Source organism: Artemia franciscana, chromosome 11 (assembly GCF_032884065.1).
Source record: "Artemia franciscana chromosome 11, ASM3288406v1, whole genome shotgun sequence".
Classification (NCBI taxonomy): Eukaryota; Metazoa; Arthropoda; class Branchiopoda; order Anostraca; family Artemiidae; genus Artemia; species Artemia franciscana.
This window is the reverse complement of record NC_088873.1, coordinates 5,846,928-5,867,956: the sequence shown is the minus strand read 5'-3', so window position 1 is coordinate 5,867,956 and position 21,029 is coordinate 5,846,928. Positions and strand designations below refer to the sequence as shown.

The following is a 21,029-nucleotide window of genomic DNA, read 5'->3' as shown; positions in this document are numbered from 1 at the left end:
CTCCTGATCTTCTAGGACCATTGATTTCATCCGATCACCCCTGTGAAAAATAAATAATCACGCCTCCGTGATCTTTTTTCTGTACAAGAAAAAAAAATTCAATGTAATTATAGATATGAGCTTGAAACCTTGAATTTTGGGTGTGTCCCCCTTGTACGAAAATCGGACAAATTTTCTCAGGCTCGTAACTTTCTATGGGTAATTTTAAACCTAATAACATTTACATGTCAAAAATCAGCATAAAAATCAGATTCTTTCGGCGCATCTATTGTTTTAAAAATTCCGTTACTATAGAGTTTCGGTTACCATTAGACACAGTCGCTCCTTGCCTACCGTTCGTTACCATGTATTGTTTAATACAAATATCACTGGATTAGGGATGGTTAATAATAAAATGTTTTTATCTGTGTATTGCTGGAGCAATGGAATTCTTTCTAGATTCTTGTATTTTTCTTGTCTTTTCATCCATCAAAGAGGGATGATAGTCAAAGTTTGGGTATATGTGCAAATCCAAACTTTCATTCTATTTTCTACAACCCCATTGAAAATTATATTAAGTTTTATTAGTTTGATTATTAGTGTTGTTGTTTAATATTATAAATATGATTTAACAGTATCTGAAGATTGATCTATTAGCCACCGAATTAAAACCAATTGTTTTGTTGGCTTTTTCAATTATTAATTATCCACCCCAAAAAGAAATATGTCTAAAGTAGTTTAGATGCATCAATACCTCTGAATAAAAAAGGAAATCGTTAGAGGGTAAAACAGGAGTAAACGTATCTGTTATTGATTCAAAAAATCAGTTTATCAGTTTATCAGTTATCAGTTTATCAAAGTTTATCAGTTATTGATAAACGTGTCAGTTATTGATTCGAATTTCGGGGAGTAAGAGGCTTTTAAGGAGGGAGACGACTTTTTTAGAATGCTTAAATTCTTTTTGAGATGTCCAAACGCATAAAAATGTGTGTATTTTAACGCGTTCGTATCCAGTTTCTAATGGGGTACGGAAATTTACCCCCTCTTCCTTTTCGTCTACGCATTTGCTTGATTTTCAGATCTTTATATTTTCTTTTTGAGACATCTAAACGCGTCAATATCTCAATCTGTGCGTGTTCTTGTCTAATTTCTTCTAGGATGCAAAAATTTATCCCTTCTTTTTTGTCTGCACAAATTTTAGGTCTTCGGTAATGCTCAAGGTCTTTTTGCTTTTTGAGACATTCAAATGATTCAACAATCTAAATCTGTGTTTTTGTCACATTCTTGTCTCAATTCTTCCGCGATGCTAAGAATTACCCCTCTTCCTTTCTGAGCTTGTTTTTATCTTTCTTATTATTAACCATTTTGGCTCCTTTAATGATTACATGATTAAGGCTTGTTGAAATGATCAAGCACCTTGTAGATTTACAAAAAAGGTAAAAAAAAAATAAAAAAATAATAATAAGAGTTATACTGCACACTTCCATCCTATAGATGCATCTGGACAATTCAGGACGTCAGGAAAATTGCAATTCTGTCAAGGATGTACGTGGTCGCCGAAACTTTTTAATCTGTATATTAATGATTTTTGAGAATAATTAATAAAGGGCACCAGTTTTATCACTAGAGAATACCCAATATTGTTTTTAGTGGCCAAGGCAGCTCAAGTGGCCAACAGATTTAGTGGCAAATTCAGTTGAGGAGCTCCAAACTCTCTTTTAAAGGAATTCAATACCTTGTAGAATGACCCTATCTCGTCCATTATAAACTTTTTCAGTTTATATGGCCAATTATTTAGAACTGATTGGGTGGTCTTGCCATAACTTGTAGAGCTTATACAACAGATACGAATAAACGACAGAAAACTAGAAGCTGACATCTAATTTCTCAGAAATCTTATAAAAACCATTAACTTTTCTCGTTTTGTACCAGAGATAGAGATGTTCAGTTTTAATGAAACCTATGTCATGGACCACTTAAACCAGTAAAGGAAATTAATTTATGCACAGTTTGTAGCTGCGAGGATGTGACGACTCTTGCTATTCCCTTGGTTCGTTCAGACTTCGATCTGAACGAACCAAGGGACTGAGGGGCATGCTTGGAACTTGGTTCCTGCTGAGGTCCAGTACTTACTGGACTACTGGTTCCATTAAAAGACAGATGAAAAGTATTTTATTAAAGCTCAATGTGAAAAACATTTTATATTTTTAGGATTTCTTTTATGTTTTGGGTGTTGTTTTATTAGCGTTGGATCCTCGATGACGTAGAAAAATTTATCATTTTTTTTTTATTTCGGGTGATAGGAGGATCGTAATTTCCTTTGGAATTTCGGTGAGTTAATTTCTTTCCCTTGTAGATATATATTTAGGGGCTGTTTAGTATGGATTTATCCAATTTTAAATTATTTGTTGTAAGTGGTTTTCCAAATAAAGGGCCATTGAGACCTTTGGGATACTGTTTTTGTTATTGCTATTTTATGGATAAAAACGGAATTTGAACTTAGAACCTTTTAGTTTCTAATCAAATCACCCTCCTCCAAAGCTTATAAAACCATTCCTTCTATATACAAATTACATACCTCCGGGAAATAACATACAGCCTTTCCCTCCAGGCTCTGGAGGGTTGGGTTTGCCCAAGAGCCGTTTTGTACGATGTTTAGACTATTTTGAAAAATGAACATCTTAAAATTTCGATAGGATAGATTTGGGAAACTTAGGAGGGGGCTAGTTGGCCTCTTATCACTATCGACTCTTAAGAAGGGAACTAGAACTTTATATTTTCAGTCATATGAGAATCCTATAAAGTTTATACGACAACCCCTTCCGTTGAAGCCTTACATACCCCCAGGGCAAATCATACAGCACTTAACCCCAGGTTTTGAGAGGTTTTGTGGACCCTGGAGCTTTTGTTATCTGATGTTTAGAATATTTTAAGTAAAATGGCTATCTCAAAATTTCGATCAGATACATATGGAGAAAAAGGGCTTAGGAGAGGGGCTAGTTGGCCTGTTATCACTTTTGACTCTTAAAAAGGGAACTAGAACTTTATATGTTCAATCATACGAGAATCATAAAAATTTTACTACCAAACCTTCCATGAAAACCTTATATACCCCCTGGGCAAAACTTACAGCACTTATCCCAAGGCTCTGGGGGGTTTTCGACCGTGAAGCCTTTGTTATCTGATGTTTAGAATATTTAAATTAAAACGGCTGTCTCAAAATTTTGATCTGATGCACTTGGGGGAAAAGGGGGTGGGGCGGGAACTAGTGGCTTTCTTTTCGTTTTTTTATTGTACGTCGTTGCACAAAAATTCATGTTTGCCTAAATGAAAGAAAAAAATACCGAAAATTTCCCTAGTAAATTTAAAAAGTAATCGGGTGGAATAAACTCGATATTTTTGACCTATTGTCCTGTGGTGGCGCCGTGGATTTGACCTTTGCCTCGTAATTTAGCCTGGTAATTTGACCTTAGACCCAGAGATCGAATTACGCTGCAGGAATACACTGCAGTGCCGACGCAGGGACCTTAGTAGTCAAGAAGCGTCGTTAATTCTTAAATAAAATTATAATAAAACTAGCTGTTGGTATATATATATATATATATATATATATATATATATATATATATATATATATACATAAACTATATCTATATATATAAAAATAAGTTGTCTGTGTGTGGATCTGTGGATCAGGTGACGTCATGTCTGTCCGCATATGACGTCTGAATTATTTCACACTAATACAAAAGAAGAAAAAAACTAAAAAAGGTAAAAACTACAAAAAAAACTAAAAAGAAAAAAAAACTAAAAAAGCTAAAAAACTAAAAAAAACTAAAAAAAGGTAAAAATCTAATAACTAAAAAAAAACTGAAAAAAATAAAAAAAGGCAAAAACTATAAAAAAAATAAAAACTAATAAAAAAACTAAAAAAGCTAAAAAACTAAAAAACTAAAAAAAACTAAAGAAAGGTAAAAAACTAAAGAAAACTAAAAACTAAAAAAGAAAAAAACTAAAAAAAAGGAAAAAACTGAAAAATAAAAGAGAAAAAGAAAACTAAAAAAATATGAATAAATATATATAAAAATAAGTTGTTTGTGGGTTATGTCTGTCTGTCTGTCTGTCGAGTGACGTCGTGTTTGTCCGCATATGACGTCTGAATTATTTCACACTAATACAAAAGAAGAAAAAAGACTAAAAAAGGTAAAAACTACAAAAAAAACTAAAAAGAAAAAAACTAAAAAAGCTAAAAAACTAAAAAAAACTAAAAAAAGGTAAAAAACTAAAAACTAAAAAAAACTGAAAAAACTAAAAAAAGGCAAAAACTAAAAACTAATAAAAAAAAACTAAAAAAGCTAAAAAACTAAAAAAACTAAAAAAAAATAAAAAAGGTAAAAAACAAAAAAAACTAAAAACTAAAAAAGAAAAAACTAAAAAAAAGGAAAAAACTGAAAAATAAGAGAAAAAGAAAACTAAAAAAAATAAGTTGTCTGTGTGTGGATCTGTGGATCTGTGGATCAGGTGACGTCATGTTTGTCCGCATATGACGTCTGAATTATTTCACACTAATACAAAAGAAGAAAAAAACTAAAAAAGGTAAAAACTACAAAAAAAACTAAAAAGAAAAAAAAAACTAAAAAAGCTAAAAAACTAAAAAAAAAACTAAAAAAAGGTAAAAATCTAATAACTAAAAAAAAACTGAAAAAAATAAAAAAAGGCAAAAACTATAAAAAAAATAAAAACTAATAAAAAAACTAAAAAAGCTAAAAAACTAAAAAAACTAAAAAAAACTAAAAAAAACTAAAAAAAGGTAAAAAACTAAAAAAAACTAAAAACTAAAAAAGAAAAAACTAAAAAAAAGGAAAAAACTGAAAAATAAAAGAGAAAAAGAAAACTAAAAAAATATGAATAAATATATATAAAAATAAGTTGTTTGTGGGTTATGTCTGTCTGTCTGTCTGTCGAGTGACGTCGTGTTTGTCCGCATATGACGTCTGAATTATTTCACACTAATACAAAAGAAGAAAAAAAACTAAAAAAGGTAAAAACTACAAAAAAAACTAAAAAGAAAAAAAAAACTAAAAAAGCTAAAAAACTAAAAAAAACTAAAAAAAGGTAAAAAACTAAAAACTAAAAAAAACTGAAAAACTAAAAAAAGGCAAAAACTAAAAAAAACTAAAAACTAATAAAAAAACTAAAAAAGCTAAAAAACTAAAAAAACTAAAAAAAATAAAAAAAGGTAAAAAACAAAAAAAAACTAAAAACTAAAAAAGAAAAAACTAAAAAAAAGGAAAAAACTGAAAAATAAGAGAAAAAGAAAACTAAAAAAATATTAATAAATATAAAGAATATAAATATAAATATAATATAAATTAGCAATCAACAAAGCACCGAGACACAAATGACGACCGGGACACAGGGAGTATAAATGACGACCAGGACATAAGTAAAAAAAAAAAAAACTAAAAAAATGGTAAAAACTACAAAAAAACTAAAAACTAATAAAAAAACTAAAAAATCTAAAAATCTAAATAAACTAAAAAAGAAAAAAAAGAAAAAAGGAAAAAAATAAAGGAGAAAAACAAAACTAAAAAACGAATGTATATACAGACCGGGACACCGGGATACAAATGACGACCGGGACACAGGGAATATAAATGACGACCGGGACACAGGGACACAACTGCAATGGGGACGCCGGGGGGCACAGGAGGATATAAATGACGACCGGGACACCGGGACACAAGGAATATAAATGACGCCCGGGACACTCAAAGAGAAATCACAGACTGGAACACCGGGACACTAATGACGACCGGGACACAGGGAATATAAATGACGACCGGGACACAGGGACATAACTACAAAGGGGACGCCGGGGTGCACAGGGGGATATATAAATGACGATGGCGACTCAGGGAATGGTCGATTAGCAATCACCATCAACAAAGCTCAAGGGCAATCATTAGAATCATGAGGTATAGATCTGAATACGGATTGTTTTCCCATGGACCATTATATGTTGCATGTTCAAGAGTCGGTAAACCTGACAATCTATTTATATGCACAGACGGTGTCCCGGTCGTCATTTATATCACCCTGTGCCCCCCGGCGTCCCCATTGTAGTTGTGTCCCTGTGTCCCGGTCGTCATTTATATTCCCTGTGTCCCGGTCGTCATTTGTATCCCGGTGTCCCGGTCTGTATATACATTAGTTTTTTAGTTTTGTTTTTCTCCTTTATTTTTTTCCTCTTTTCTTTTTTTTCTTTTTTAGTTTATTTAGATTTTTAGATTTTTTAGTTTTTTTATTAGTTTTTAGTTTTTTTGTAGTTTTTACCATTTTTTTAGTTTTTTTAGTTTTTTTTTTACTTATGTCGTGGTCGTCATTTATACTCCCTGTGTCCCGGTCGTCATTTGTGTCTCGGTGCTTTGTTGATTGCTAATTTATATTATATTTATATTTATATTTTTTATATTTATTAATATTTTTTTAGTTTTCTTTTTCTCTTATTTTTCAGTTTTTTCCTTTTTTTTAGTTTTTTCTTTTTTAGTTTTTAGTTTTTTTTTTTTTTTTTACCTTTTTTAGTTTTTTTTAGTTTTTTTAGTTTTTTAGCTTTTTTAGTTTTTTTATTAGTTTTTAGTTTTTTTTTAGTTTTTGCCTTTTTTTAGTTTTTTCAGTTTTTTTTAGTTTTTAGTTTTTTACCTTTTTTTAGTTTTTTTTAGTTTTTTAGCTTTTTTAGTTTTTTTTCTTTTTAGTTTTTTTTGTAGTTTTTACCTTTTTTAGTTTTTTTTCTTCTTTTGTATTAGTGTGAAATAATTCAGACGTCATATGCGGACAAACACGACGTCACTCGACAGACAGACAGACAGACATAACCCACAAACAACTTATTTTTATATATATTTATTCATATTTTTTTAGTTTTCTTTTTCTTTTTTATTTTTCAGTTTTTTCCTTTTTTTTAGTTTTTTTCTTTTTTAGTTTTTAGTTTTAGTTTTTTACCTTTTTTTAGTTTTTTTTAGTTTTTTTAGTTTTTTAGCTTTTTTAGTTTTTTATTAGTTTTTATTTTTTTTGTAGTTTTTGCCTTTTTTTATTTTTTTCAGTTTTTTTTTAGTTATTAGATTTTTACCTTTTTTTAGTTTTTTTTAGTTTTTTAGCTTTTTTAGTTTTTTTTTCTTTTTAGTTTTTTTTGTAGTTTTTACCTTTTTTAGTTTTTTTCTTCTTTTGTATTAGTGTGAAATAATTCAGACGTCATATGCGAACAAACATGACTTCACCTGATCCACAGATCCACACACAGACAACTTATTTTTATATATATAGATTTCAGTGGAAATCACATCATCAATTTCGTTCGAAGTAATTTTTTTATGTAGCCAGATTAGTATATGTGCGTGTGGCAAACCTCGTTTTTGCCATTCCACTGAGTACATCCAGCATCGCACTGACCCAAACACTTCAAGTTTTATAATGTAGTTTATCAGTGATTTCAACTTTTGCCGGAAGACCCGGGCCGTAATGTCATGCCTATGAACCGCTGATTGTCCTTGAAGTAAAAGCTGCAATATCTCGTCCCAAGATTGATTACATGTAAATGTAATAAATAAATCTGGACGACCATAGAGACGAACATACGCAATAGCATCTTGAGCATATTCACGCATATGACGGGGACTGCCAGCATATGACGAAGGTAAAATTGTTAATCTTCCAACGTTTGTGGTATTACCGTCATTTATAACTGCATCTCGCAAATGAATGTATTGTTCAGAGCGGAGCTTGGTCTGATTCAGGCGGATATATAGCAAACGTTCTGATTCAATTTTAGCATACATATCAACGACGAATTGGTGAAACAATTCACGGCATTTTAAAATATAATTTTCTTCATCCTGCCGAATCATTAGTCTATAGGAATAATAATGCATTGCACTGCATTTCTTATTCATTTCTTTGTTAGTGGCTGGATTCATCAATTTAATATTAAAGTGATAGCCGTCGGCTCCATCCCAAAAAATGATAGGATATTGTAGGGCATCGTAGCATCGATGAGTTTCAGCAATTCTTAACAACTGAGCGTTTCGCTTATGAAGAATAATATCTCGAGGTAAAAACTGATCACCGACCATAACGATTGCCACTTCGTCGATAGTTGGAGCATTGTATCTACGCACATGTTGGCCAGGAGGCGTTTTGTTAGCGGAAATAACAATTTTATGCGTATCAGTAGGCATCAAATCGATGGCTCTTTTGAACAGACGCACTAAATTATTATTTTCGTGGAAAAGATGTTGCAATTGGGAAACGATTGTCCTTTCAACGTTGGGAGAAATTTCGCAACGTGCATTCAATTCAGAATTTCTATCACTGATGAAGTACAATTGTAAAAATTTATGATTCTCGCCTGAGAATGGTAGAAGGGAACCTGGTCTATGATAAATTTGCCCTTTTACTTTGAAAGTAGACATAAATTGATCTGGATTTTCGATTTGGGCTCCAAACGACGTCATTTGGAAACATGAGTTGTATTTTCTGATTTTTGACAATAACGCTTAGATTCTGAAGTAGTTCCAGTAAGGAAAGTCTTCAATGGCTCTGGTGGTGCAGCCAATAGAGGAAGTTTAACTTTTCCTGAGGCGCAACACATTCCCATTGTTTCACCATTGAATTTCAAGGCCTTGCAATAGGGACAAATTTTAGACATTGTCCCGATTTGAACACATCTACTCAAGCTATAATCATCGACTGGGTTGTACCTGAATGCCAGGCGATAACTTTCAGGTTGCTCTGATTCCTCGGCACGCTTTCTTTTCTTACTTTCTCTATCAGCAGCAAGCCTGATTTCTTGCTGTTCTTGTAATTCCTCGGCACGCCTTCTTTTTTCACTTTCTCTTTTAGCAGCAAGTCTGCTTCCGCGTTGCTCTGGTAGTTCCTCGGCACGCTTTCTGTTCTTTCTTTCTCTATCAGCCTCAAGCCTGTTTCCTTGCTGTTCTTTTGATTCCTCGGCACGCCTTCTTTTTTCACTTTCTCTTTTAGCAGCAAGTCTGCTTTCGCGTTGCTCTGGTAGTTCCTCGTCACGCTTTCTTTTCTGACTTTCTCTATCAGCAGCAAGTTTTTTGGCATAGACTCTTTGAGCATCTTCATCGGCTTTTGCCATGGTAAGTTCATCAGTCATTGTAAACTTAAACATTAATAGATTTCTACGTGACCATATGTCTTAAATATCTTGAATGACGTCACCGTCAAAGCAAAAATGACGACAACTAATTTCATGACGTCAGTCAACACAGAAACATGACGTCACCTGATCCACAGACAGACACACAGACAGACAACTTATTTCTATATATATAGAAGATAGATATATATATATAGATATATATATATTCATATAAAAATAAGTTGTCTGTGGTGTGTGACGTCAGGTAACGTTCTGTTTCTGTGTCGACTGACGTCATGTTTCCGACTGACGAAATTACAGACCGGGACATTGGGACACAAATGACGACCGGGACACCGGCACATAGGGAATATAAATGACGACCGGGACACAAGGAATGTTCGATTAGCAATCACCATCAACAGCCACCCCAACAGCTAGTATCTATATATATAAAAATAAGTTGTCTGCCTGTCTTTGGATCAGGTGACGTCATGTTTCTGTGTTGACTGACGTCATGAAATTAGTTGTCGTCATTTTTGCTTTGACGGTGACGTCAGCAAGCCAAAAAACTTGCTGCTGATAGAGAAAGTAAGAAAAGAAAGCGTGCCGAGGAATCACAAGAACAGCAAGAAAATAGGCTTGCGGCTAAAGAACGCAAAACCGCGCAGTTAGATGAAAATCCACTTGGAAAGCGAGAGTCAAAACATATCAAAACTGAAAATGATAGCGATGATGATTGGGTTTGGGATTTTGACTTGGATAAGGTCATCAATGCCTACCAGATTTAAGTTAAAAAACAAAGGTTCGGCGATATGTACTTCATAGTGACGCTGAAAAATAAAGAAGAAAAAAAACTGAAAAAATGTAAAAAAATAAAAAAAACTAAAAAGAAAAAACACTCAAAGATAAATTACAGACCGGGACACAAATGACGACCGACACAGAGGGAATATAAATGACGACCAGGAACCTCAAAGAAAAATTACAGACTGGGACACCCGGACACAAATCACGACCGGGAATATAAATGACGACCGGGACGCAGGGACACAACTACAACGGGGACGCCGGGGGCACAGGCGGGATATATAATTGACGACTGAGACACAGGGATTGTTTGAATAGAAATTACAGACCGGGACACCGGGACACAAATGACGACCGGGACACTGGGACACAAGGAATATAAATGACGACCGGGACACTCAAAGAGAAAATACAAACTGGGACACCAGGACACAAATGACGACCGGGACACAGGGAATATAAATGCTATTTATATGCACAGACAATGAGACAGCGAAGAATGTTGTATATTCGCATGTTTTACGTAGTTAAGAATATATATTTATATCTATCTCTATTCACAGGTGGGACACAGGGACACAGCTACAATGGTGCGTAACTAATATGGCGCGTAACGACTTACGCGCGCGGGGGGGCTTGGGGGGGCGCGAAGCGCCCCACCAACTAGGTGTTGGGGTGGCGCGAAGCGCCACCCCAACAGCTAGTATATATATATATATATATATATATATATATATATATATATATATATATATATATATATATATATATATATATATATATATATATATATATCTATATATATAAAAATAAGTTGTCTGTGTGTGGATCTGTGGATCAGGTGACGTCATGTTTGTCCGCATATGACGTCTGAATTATTTCACACTAATACAAAATAAGAAAAAAAACTAAAAAAGGTAAAAACTACAAAAAAAACTAAAAAGAAAAAAAAACTAAAAAAGCTAAAAAACTAAAAAAAGGTAAAAAACTAAAAACTAAAAAAAACTGAAAAAACTAAAAAAAGGCAAAAACTACAAAAAAAACTAAAAACTAATAAAAAAACTAAAAAATCTAAAAAACTAAAAAAATTAAAAAAACTAAAAAAAGGTAAAAAACTAAAAAAAACTAAAAACTAAAAAAGAAAAAAACTAAAAAAAGGAAAAGACTGAAAAATAAAAGAGAAAAAGAAAACTAAAAAAATATGAATAAAAATACAAAAAAATAAAAAGGATAAAAACTACAAAAAAACTAAAAAGAAAAAACGAAAAAAACTAAAAAAGCTAAAAAAATAAAAGAAGCAAAAATCTAAAGAAGGTAAAAACTACAAAAAAAAAGAAAACAAAATAAAAAAATCTAAAAAAGCTTAAAAACTAAAAAAAACTAAAAAAAGATAAAAAACTAAAAAAAAACTAAAAAAAGGAAAAAACCATAAAATAAACTAAAAACTAATAAAAAAAATAAAAAAGCTAAAAAACTAAAAAAACTAAAAAAACCAAAAAAGGTAAAAACTAAAAGAACTAAAAAAGAAAAAAACTAAAAAAAGGAAAAAACTGAAAAATAAAGGAGAAAAAGAAAACTAAAAAAATATAAATAAAAATAAAAAAACTAAAAAGATAAAAACTTCAAAAAAAACTAAAAAGAAAAAAGAAAAAAACTAAAAAACCTAAAAAAAGGTAAAAACCAATAAAAAAAACTAAAAACAAAAAAAGGGAAAAAATTAAAAATTTATTTCATCATAAGTTTTCAACTGACGAAATTACAGACCGGGGCATCGGGACACAAATGATGACCGGGACACTGGCACATAGGGAATATGAATGACGACACTCAAAGAGAAAGCGACCGGGACAAAAGGAATGTTCGATTAGCAATCAACAAAGCACCGGGACACAAATGACGACCGGGACACAGGGAGTATAAATGACGACCAGGATATAAGTAAAAAAAACTAAAAAAAAGGTAAAAACTACAAAAAAACTAAAAAGAAAAAAAAATAAAAACTAATAAAAAAACTAAAAAATCTAAAAATCTAAATAAACTAAAAAAGAAAAAAAATTAAAAAGGAAAAAAATAAAGGAGAAAAACAAAACTAAAAAACGAATGTATATACAGACCGGGACACCGGGATACAAATGACGACCGGGACACAGGGAATATAAATGACGACCGGGACACAGGGACACAACTACAACGGGGACGCCGGGGGGCACAGGGGGATATAAATGACCAACGAGACACCGGGACACATGGAATATAAATGACGCCCGGGACACTCAAAGAGAAATCACAGACTGGGACACCGGGACACAAATGACGACCTGGACATAGGGACAAAACTACAAAGGGGATGCCGGGGGGCACAAGGGGATATATAAATGACGATGGCGACACAGGGAATGGTAGATTAGCAATCACCATCAACAAAGCTCAAGGGCAATCATTAGAATCATGAGGTATAGATCTGAATACGGATTGTTTTCCCATGGACCATTATATGTTGCATTTTCAAGAGTCGGTAAACAATCTATTTATATGCACAGACAATGGGACAGCAAAGAATGTTGTATATTCGCAAGTTTTACGTAGTTAAAAACATATATATATATATATATCTATATTCACAGGTGGGACATAGGGACACAACTACAATGGCGCGTAACTATTATGGCGCGTAACGACTTACGCGCGCGGGGGGGGCTTGGGGGGGGGGCGAAGCGCCACCCCAACAGCTAGTATATATATATATATAAGTTGTCTGTGTGTGTGCAGGTCTGTCGGGTGACGTTATGTTAGTGTATTGACTTACGTCATGCTTTCCACTGACGAAATTACAGATCGGGACACAAATGACGGCCGGGACACGGGAGTATAAATGACGACCAGGACATAAGTAAAAAAAAAAAAAACTAAAAAAAGGTAAAAACTACAAAAAACTAAAAAGAAAAAAAACTAAAAACTAATAAAAAACTAAAAAATAAAAAAAAATAAAAAAGGAAAAAAAATGAAAAACAAAGGAGAAAAGCAAAACTAAAAAACGAATGTATATACAGACCGGGACACCGGGATACAAATGACGACCGGGACACAGGGAATATAAACGACGACCGGGACATAGGGACACAGCTACAACGGGGACGCCGGGGGGCACAGGGGGATATATAAATGACGACGGGGACACAGGGAATGTTCGATTAGCAATCACCATCAGCAAAGCTCAAGGGCAATCATTAGAATCATGAGGTATAACTAAAACAACTAAAAAAGGTAAAAAACTAAATACTAAAAAAAAGACCAATTCAAAAACGAATGTATATAAAGACCGGGACACCGGGACACAAATGACGACCGAGACACCGGGGCACAAGGAATATAAATGACGCCTGGGACACTCAAAGAGAAATCGCAGACTGGGACACCGGGACACAAATGAAGACCGGGACACAGGGAATATAAATGACGACCGGGACACAGGGACACAACTACAAAGGGGACACCGGGGGCACAGGGGGATATTTAAATGACGATGGCGACACAGGGAATCGTCGATTAGCAATCACCATCAACAAAGCTCAAGGGCAATAATAAGAATCATGAGGTATAGATCTGAATATGGATTGTTTTCCCATGGACCATTATATGTTGCATGTTCAAGAGTCGTTAAACCTGACATTCTATTTATATGCACAGACAATGGGACAGCAAAGAAGGTTGTATATTCGCAAGTTTTACGTAGTTAAAAACACATATATATCTATATATCTATATATACAAAAATAAGTTGTCTGTCTGTGTGTCTGTCTGTCAGGTGACGTCATGTTTCTGTGTCGACTGACGTCATGTTTTCGACTGACGAAATTACAGACCGGGACATCGGGACACAAATGACGACCGGGACACCGGCACATAGGGAATATAAATGACGACCGGGACACAAGGAATGTTCGATTAGCAATCACCATCAACAAAGCACCGGGACACAAATGACGACCGGGACACAGGGAGTATAAATGACGACCAGGACATAAGTAAAAACAATGCACAGACAATGGGACAGCAAAGAATGTTGTATATTCGCGAGTTTTACGTTGTTAAAAAACATATATATATATATATATAATATACATTATATATATATATATATCTAGCTGTTGGGGTGGCGCTTCGCGCCACCCCAACACCTAGTTGGTGGGGGCGCTTCGCGCCCCCCCAAGGCCCCCCCGCGCGCGTAAGTTGTTACGCGCCATATTAGTTACGCGCCATTGTTCGCGCCCCCCCAAGCCCCCCCCGCGCGCGTAAGTCGTTACGTGCCATATTAGTTACGCGCAATTGTAGTTGTGTCCCTATGTCCCATCTGTGAATATAGATAGATATATTATATATATGTTTTTAACTACGTAAAACTTGCGAATATACAACATTCTTTGCTGTCCCATTGTCTGTGCATATAAATAGATTGTCAGGTTTACCGACTCTTGAACATGCAACATATAATGGTCCATGGGAAAACAATCCGTATTCAGATCTATACCTCATGATTCTAATGATTGCCCTTGAGCTTTGTTGATTGGTGATTGCTAATCGACCATTCCCTGTCCCGGTGTCCTGATCGTCATTTATATCCCCCTGTGCCCCCCGGCGTCCCCGTTGTAGTTGTGTTTTTTACCTTTTTTTAGTTTTTTTTAGTTTTTTAGTTTTTTAGCTTTTTTAGTTTTTTTTATTAGTTTTTAGTTTTTTTTTTAGTTTTTGCCTTTTTTTTAGTTTTTTCAGTTTTTTTTAGTTTTTAGTTTTTTACCTTTTTTTAGTTTTTTTAGTTTTTAGCTTTTTTAGTTTTTTTTCTTTTTAGTTTTTTTGTAGTTTTTACCTTTTTAGTTTTTTTTCTTCTTTTGTATTAGTGTGAAAAAATTCAGACGTCATATGCGGACAAACACGACGTCCACTCGACAGACAGACAGACAGACATAACCCACAAACAACTTATTTTTATATATATTTATTCATATTTTTTTAGTTTTCCTTTTTCTCTTTTATTTTTCAGTTTTTTCCTTTTTTTTAGTTTTTTCTTTTTTAGTTTTTAGTTTTTTTTAGTTTTTTACCTTTTTTTAGTTTTTTTAGTTTTTTTAGTTTTTTAGCTTTTTATTTTTTTATTAGTTTTTATTTTTTTTGTAGTTTTTGCCTTTTTTTATTTTTTTCAGTTTTTTTTTAGTTATTAGATTTTTACCTTTTTTTAGTTTTTTTTTAGTTTTTCAGCTTTTTTAGTTTTTTTTTCTTTTTAGTTTTTTTTGTAGTTTTTACCTTTTTTAGATTTTTTCTTCTGTTGTATTAGTGTGAAATAATTCAGACGTCATATGCGGACAAACATGACGTCACCTGATCCACAGATCCACACACAGACAACTTATTTTTATATATATAGATATATATTTAACTACGTAAAACTTGCGAATATACAACATTCTTCGCTGTCCTATTGTCTGTCCATATAATAAGATTGTCAGGTTTACCAACTCTTGAACATGCAACATAATAATTGTCCATGGGAAAACAATTCGTATTCATATCTATACCACATTTTTCTAACGATTGCCCTTGAGCTTTGTTGATGGTGATTGCTAATCGAACATTCCCTGTGTCCCCGTCGTCATCTATATATCCCCCTGTGCCCCCGGCGTCCCCGTTGGAGTTGTATCCCTGTGTCCAGGTCGTCATTTATATTCCCTGTGTCCCGGTCGTCATTTGTGTCCCGGTATCCCAGTCTGTAATTTCTCTTAGAGTGTCCTGGTCGTCATTTATATAGATATATAGATACAGTTTCATTTCAGTTTTTTTTCTTTTTAGTTTTTTCTTTTCTTATTTTTTTCTTTTTTAGTTTTTCTTTTTTAAGTTTCTTCTTTTTATTGATAATAAACCTCAAAATTTTGGGTATCTGTTTTAAGGTTTTCGAATTACCTTAATCTTTTGTCAAAATATATTGAAACATTTGTGGAATTCCCAGGTTTTTTTAGTTTTTTCTTTTTTTTTAGCTGTTTAGGTTTTTTTAGTTTTTTTTTTCTTTTTAGTTTTTTACCTTTTTATTTTTTTTACATTTTTCCTTTTTAAGTTTTTTTCCTTTTTTTAATTTTTTATTTAGTTTTTTTTTAGTTTTTTTCTTTTTAGTTTTGTTTTTAGTTTTTTACCATTTTTGTTTGACCATTTTTCTTTTTTCGAATTACTTTAATCTATTGTCAAAATATTTCGAAATATTTATGCAATTTCCAGTTTTTACATTCTAGTTTGTTTTCTTTTATATATATAGAAAATATAATCTGGCGTAACAGATTTTTTATTGGTTTTTACCTTTATTTTAGCTTATTTTTCAGTTTTTTCCTTTTTTTTTAGTTTTTTTTATTTTTTATTTTTTTTAGTTTTTTACCTTTTTTAGTTTTTTTAGTTTTTTTAGTTTTTAGCTTTTTTACTTTTTTTATTAGTTTGTAGTTTTTTTGTAGTTTTTGCCTTTTTTTTAGTTTTTTTAGTTTTTTAGCTTTTTTATTAGTTTTTAGTTTTTTTTGTAGTTTTTGCCTTTTTTTAGTTTTTTTAGTTTTTTAGCTTTTTTATTTTTTGTATTAGTTTTTAGTTTTTTTTGTAGTTTCTGCCTTTTTTTAGTTTTTTCAGTTTTGACGTCACCTGATCCAGTTTTTTCAGGTGACGTCACCTGATCCACGATCCACAGATCCACAGACAACTTATTTTTATATATATAGATAGTTTTTTTTTTACTTATGTCCTGGTCGTCATTTATACTCCCTGTGTCCCGGTGCTTTGTTGATTGCTAATCGAACATTCCTTTTGTCCTGGTCGCTTTCTCTTTGAGTGTCGTCATTTATTTTTTTTCTTTTTTAGTTCTTTTAGTTTTTACCTTTTTTAGTTTTTTTAGTTTTTAGATGAAATTTTTTTTTAGTTTTTTCCTTTTTTTCTTTTTAGTTTTTTATTGGTTTTTACCTTTATTTTAGCTTATTTTTCAGTTTTTTCCTTTTTTTAGTTTTTTTTTATTTTTTATTTTTTTTAGTTTTTTACCTTTTTTTAGTTTTTTTAGTTTTTTAGTTTTTTAGCTTTTTTACTTTTTTTTATTAGTTTTTAGTTTTTTTTGTAGTTTTTGCCTTTTTTTAGTTTTTTCAGTTTTTTTTTAGTTTTTTATTGGTTTTTACCTTTATTTTAGCTTATTTTTCAGTTTTTTCCTTTTTTTAGTTTTTTTAGTTTTTTTAGTTTTTTAGCTTTTTTATTTTTTTTATTAGTTTTTAGTTTTTTTTGTAGTTGTTGCCTTTTTTAGTTTTTTTAGTTTTTTAGCTTTTTTATTAGTTTTAGTTTTTTTGTAGTTTTTGCCTTTTTTTAGTTTTTTTAGTTTTTTAGCTTTTTTATTTTTTTTTATTAGTTTTTAGTTTTTTTTGTAGTTTTTGCCTTTTTTTAGTTTTTCAGTTTTGACGTCACCTGATCCAGTTTTTTCAGGTGACGTCACCTGATCCATCCACAGATCCACACACAGACAACTTATTTTTATATATATAGATACAATCTGGCGTAACGGACAGACAACTTATTCTTATATATATAGATATATATATATATACATATATATATATATCTATATATATAAAAATAGTTGTCTGTCCGTTACGCCAGATTATATCTTCTATATATATAAAAGAAAAACAACTAGAATGTAAAAACTGGAAATTGCATAAATATTTCGAAATATTTTGACAATAGATTAAAGTAATTCGAAAAAAGAAAAATGGTAAAAAACTAAAAAAAAACTAAAAAGAAAAAAACTTAAAAAAAAATAAAAATTTAAAAAATTAAAAAAAGAAAAAACCTAAAAAGAAAAAATGTAAAAAATAAAAAAGATAAAAAACTAAAAAAAAACTAAAAAAAGCTAAAAAACTAAAAAAAAGAAAAAAACTAAAAAAAAAACTGGGAATTGCACAAATATTTCAATATATTTTGACAATAGATTAAAGTAATTCGAAAACCTTAAAACAGATACCCCAAAATTTGAGGTTTAATATAAATTGTTGGAGCTTTAGCATGCTTGGCACGTAAAGATTTTTCCAAGTGTCAATGTTAGAATGAATATTGACAAATTGAAGAAAACAAATCAATAAAAAGAAGAAACTAAAAAAAAGAAAAAATTAAAAAGAAAAAAAACTAAAGAAGAAACTGTATCTATATATGTAAAAATCTATATATATAAAAATAAGTTGTCTGTCTTTTATGTCTGTTACACTATGTCTGTTACGCCAGATTATATCTTATCTATATACAAAAATAAGTTGTATGTATTTTTGCATTGAGAGTTTGCATATGACGTCTGAAAAATAAAGAAGAAAAAGAAAACTGAAAAAAGAAAAATGGTAAAAAACTAAAAAAAAAATAAAAAGAAAACAACTTAAAAAACTAAAAAGAAAAAACTAAAAAAAAAAAAATTAAAAAAAACTTAAAAAGAAAAAATGTAAAAAATAAAATAAAAAAATAAAACAGTTCAAAATAGGGATGATACCTTTTTCTTGACAGTGAAATATAAAATTATTTAACTGGATATTTCGAACACATCACGACGGGGTCACAGGGAATGTTCTATTAGCAATCACCATCAACAAAGCTCAAGGGCAATCACTAGAATAATGAGGTATAGATCTGAATACAGATTATTTTTCCCATAGACAATTATATCTTTCATGTTCAAGAGTCGGTAAACCTGACAATGTATTTATATACACAGACAATGGGACAGCCAAGAATGTTGTATATTCGCAAGTTTTACGTAGTTAAAAATATATATAAATATATATATATATATATATATATATATATATATATATATATATATATATATATATATATATATATATATATATAGGCTATATATATATATATATATATATATATATATATATATATATCTATATATATAAAAATAAGTTGTCTGTCTGTCTGTGGATGGATCAGGTGACGTCACCTGAAAAAACTGGATCAGGTGACGTCAAAACTGAAAAAACTAAAAAAAAGGCAAAAACTACAAAAAAAACCTAAAAACTAATAAAAAAATAAAAAGCTAAAAAACTAAAAAAACTAAAAAAAAGGCAAAAACTACAAAAAAAACTAAAAACTAATAAAAAAGCTAAAAAACTAAAAAAACTAAAAAAAGGCAAAAACTACAAAAAAAACTAAAAACTAAAAAAAAAAAATAAAAAATCTAAAAAACTAAAAAAACTAAAAAAAGGTAAAAAACTAAAAAAAACTAAAAACTAAAAAAGCTAAAAAAAGGAAAAAACTGAAAAATAAGCTAAAATAAAGGTAAAAACCAATAAAAAACTAAAAAAAAAACTGAAAAAACTAAAAAAAGGCAAAAACTACAAAAAAAACTAAAAACTAATAAAAAAGTAAAAAGCTAAAAAACTAAAAAAACTAAAAAAACTAAAAAAGGTAAAAAAACTAAAATAAATAAAAAATAAAAAAAAAATAAAAAAAAGGAAAAAAACTGAAAAATAAGCTAAAATAAAGGTAAAAACCAATAAAAAACTAAAAGAAAAAAAGGAAAAAACTAAAAAAAATTTCATCTAAAAAACTAAAAAAAAACCTAAAAAAGGTAAAAACTAAAAGAACTAAAAAAGAAAAAAATAAATGACGACACTCAAGAGAAAGCGACCAGGACAAAAGGAATGTTCGATTAGCAATCAACAAAGCACCGGGACACAGGGAGTATAAATGACGACCAGGACATAAGTAAAAAAAAACAACTAACAAAACTAAAAAGTAGGTAAAAACTACAAAAAAACTAAAAAGAAAATAACTAAAAAAAGGCAAAAACTACAAAAAAAACTAAAAACTAATAAAAAAGCTATAAAACTAAAAAAACTAAAAAAAGGCAAAAACTACAAAAAAACTTAAACTAATAAAAAAAATAAAAAAGCTAAAAAACTAAAAAAACTAAAAAACTAAAAAAGGTAAAAAACTAAAAAAACTAAAAACTAAAAAAAACTAAAAAAGGAAAAAACTGAAAAATAAGCTAAAATAAAGGTAAAAACCAATAAAAAACTAAAAAAAAAAACTGAAAAAACTAAAAAAAGGCAAAAACTACAAAAAAACTAAAAACTAATAAAAAAAGTAAAAAAGCTTAAAAAACTAAAAAAAATAAAAAAACTAAAAAAAGGTAAAAAACTAAAAAAAAATAAAAAATAAAAAAAACTAAAAAAAAGGAAAAAACTGAAAAATAAGCTAAAATAAAGGTAAAAACCAATAAAAAACTAAAAAGAAAAAAAGGAAAAACTAAAAAAAAATTTTCATCTAAAAAACTAAAAAAAACTAAAAAAGGTAAAAACTAAAAGAACTAAAAAAGAAAAAAATAAATGACGACACTCAAAGAGAAAGCGACCAGGACAAAAGGAATGTTCGATTAGCAATCAACAAAGCACCGGGACACAGGGAGTATAAATGACGACCAGGACATAAGTAAAAAAAACTAACAAAACTAAAAAGAAGGTAATAACTACAAAAAAACTAAAAAGAAAAAAAAACTAAAAACTAATAAAAAAACTAAAAAAATCTAAAAATCTAAATAAACTAAAAACGAAAAAAAAAGGAAAAAAATAAAGGAGAAAAACAAAACTAAAAAACGAATGTATATACAGACCGGGACACCGGGATACAAATGACGACCGGGACACAGGGAATATAAATGACGACCGCGACACAGGGACACAACTACAACGGGGACACCGGGGGAAACAGGGGGATATAAATGACGACCGGGACACCGGGACAGGGAATGGTCGATTAGCAATCACCATCAACAAAGCTCAAGGGCAATCATCAGAATCATGAGGTATAGATCTGAATACAGATTGTTTTCCCATGGACCATTATATGTTGCATGTTCAAGAGTCGGTAAACCTGACAATCTATTTATATGCAAAGACAATGGGACAGCAAAGAATGTTGTATATTCGCAAGTTTTACGTAGTTAAAACCATATATATATATATATATATATATATATATATATATATATATATATATATATATATATATATATATATATATATATATA

The 21,029-nt window shown here is 30.6% G+C and overlaps 2 long non-coding RNA genes across 2 annotated transcripts in view; both read left to right on the top strand.

Annotated features, from left to right (window-relative positions):
* Positions 1-20,414, top strand: part of LOC136032731 (uncharacterized) — a 306,662-nt gene extending 286,248 nt beyond the window's left edge. Inside the window, exon 2 of the long non-coding RNA XR_010618769.1 lies at positions 19,740-20,414. This is a non-coding gene — a long non-coding RNA (uncharacterized LOC136032731). The remainder of the gene's footprint in view (positions 1-19,739) is intronic.
* LOC136032730 (uncharacterized) lies at positions 3,633-5,970 on the top strand. Its single transcript, XR_010618768.1, has 2 exons — positions 3,633-4,253; positions 4,652-5,970. It is a non-coding gene; the product is annotated as an uncharacterized LOC136032730 (long non-coding RNA).
* Positions 20,415-21,029: the final 615 nt, after the last annotated feature.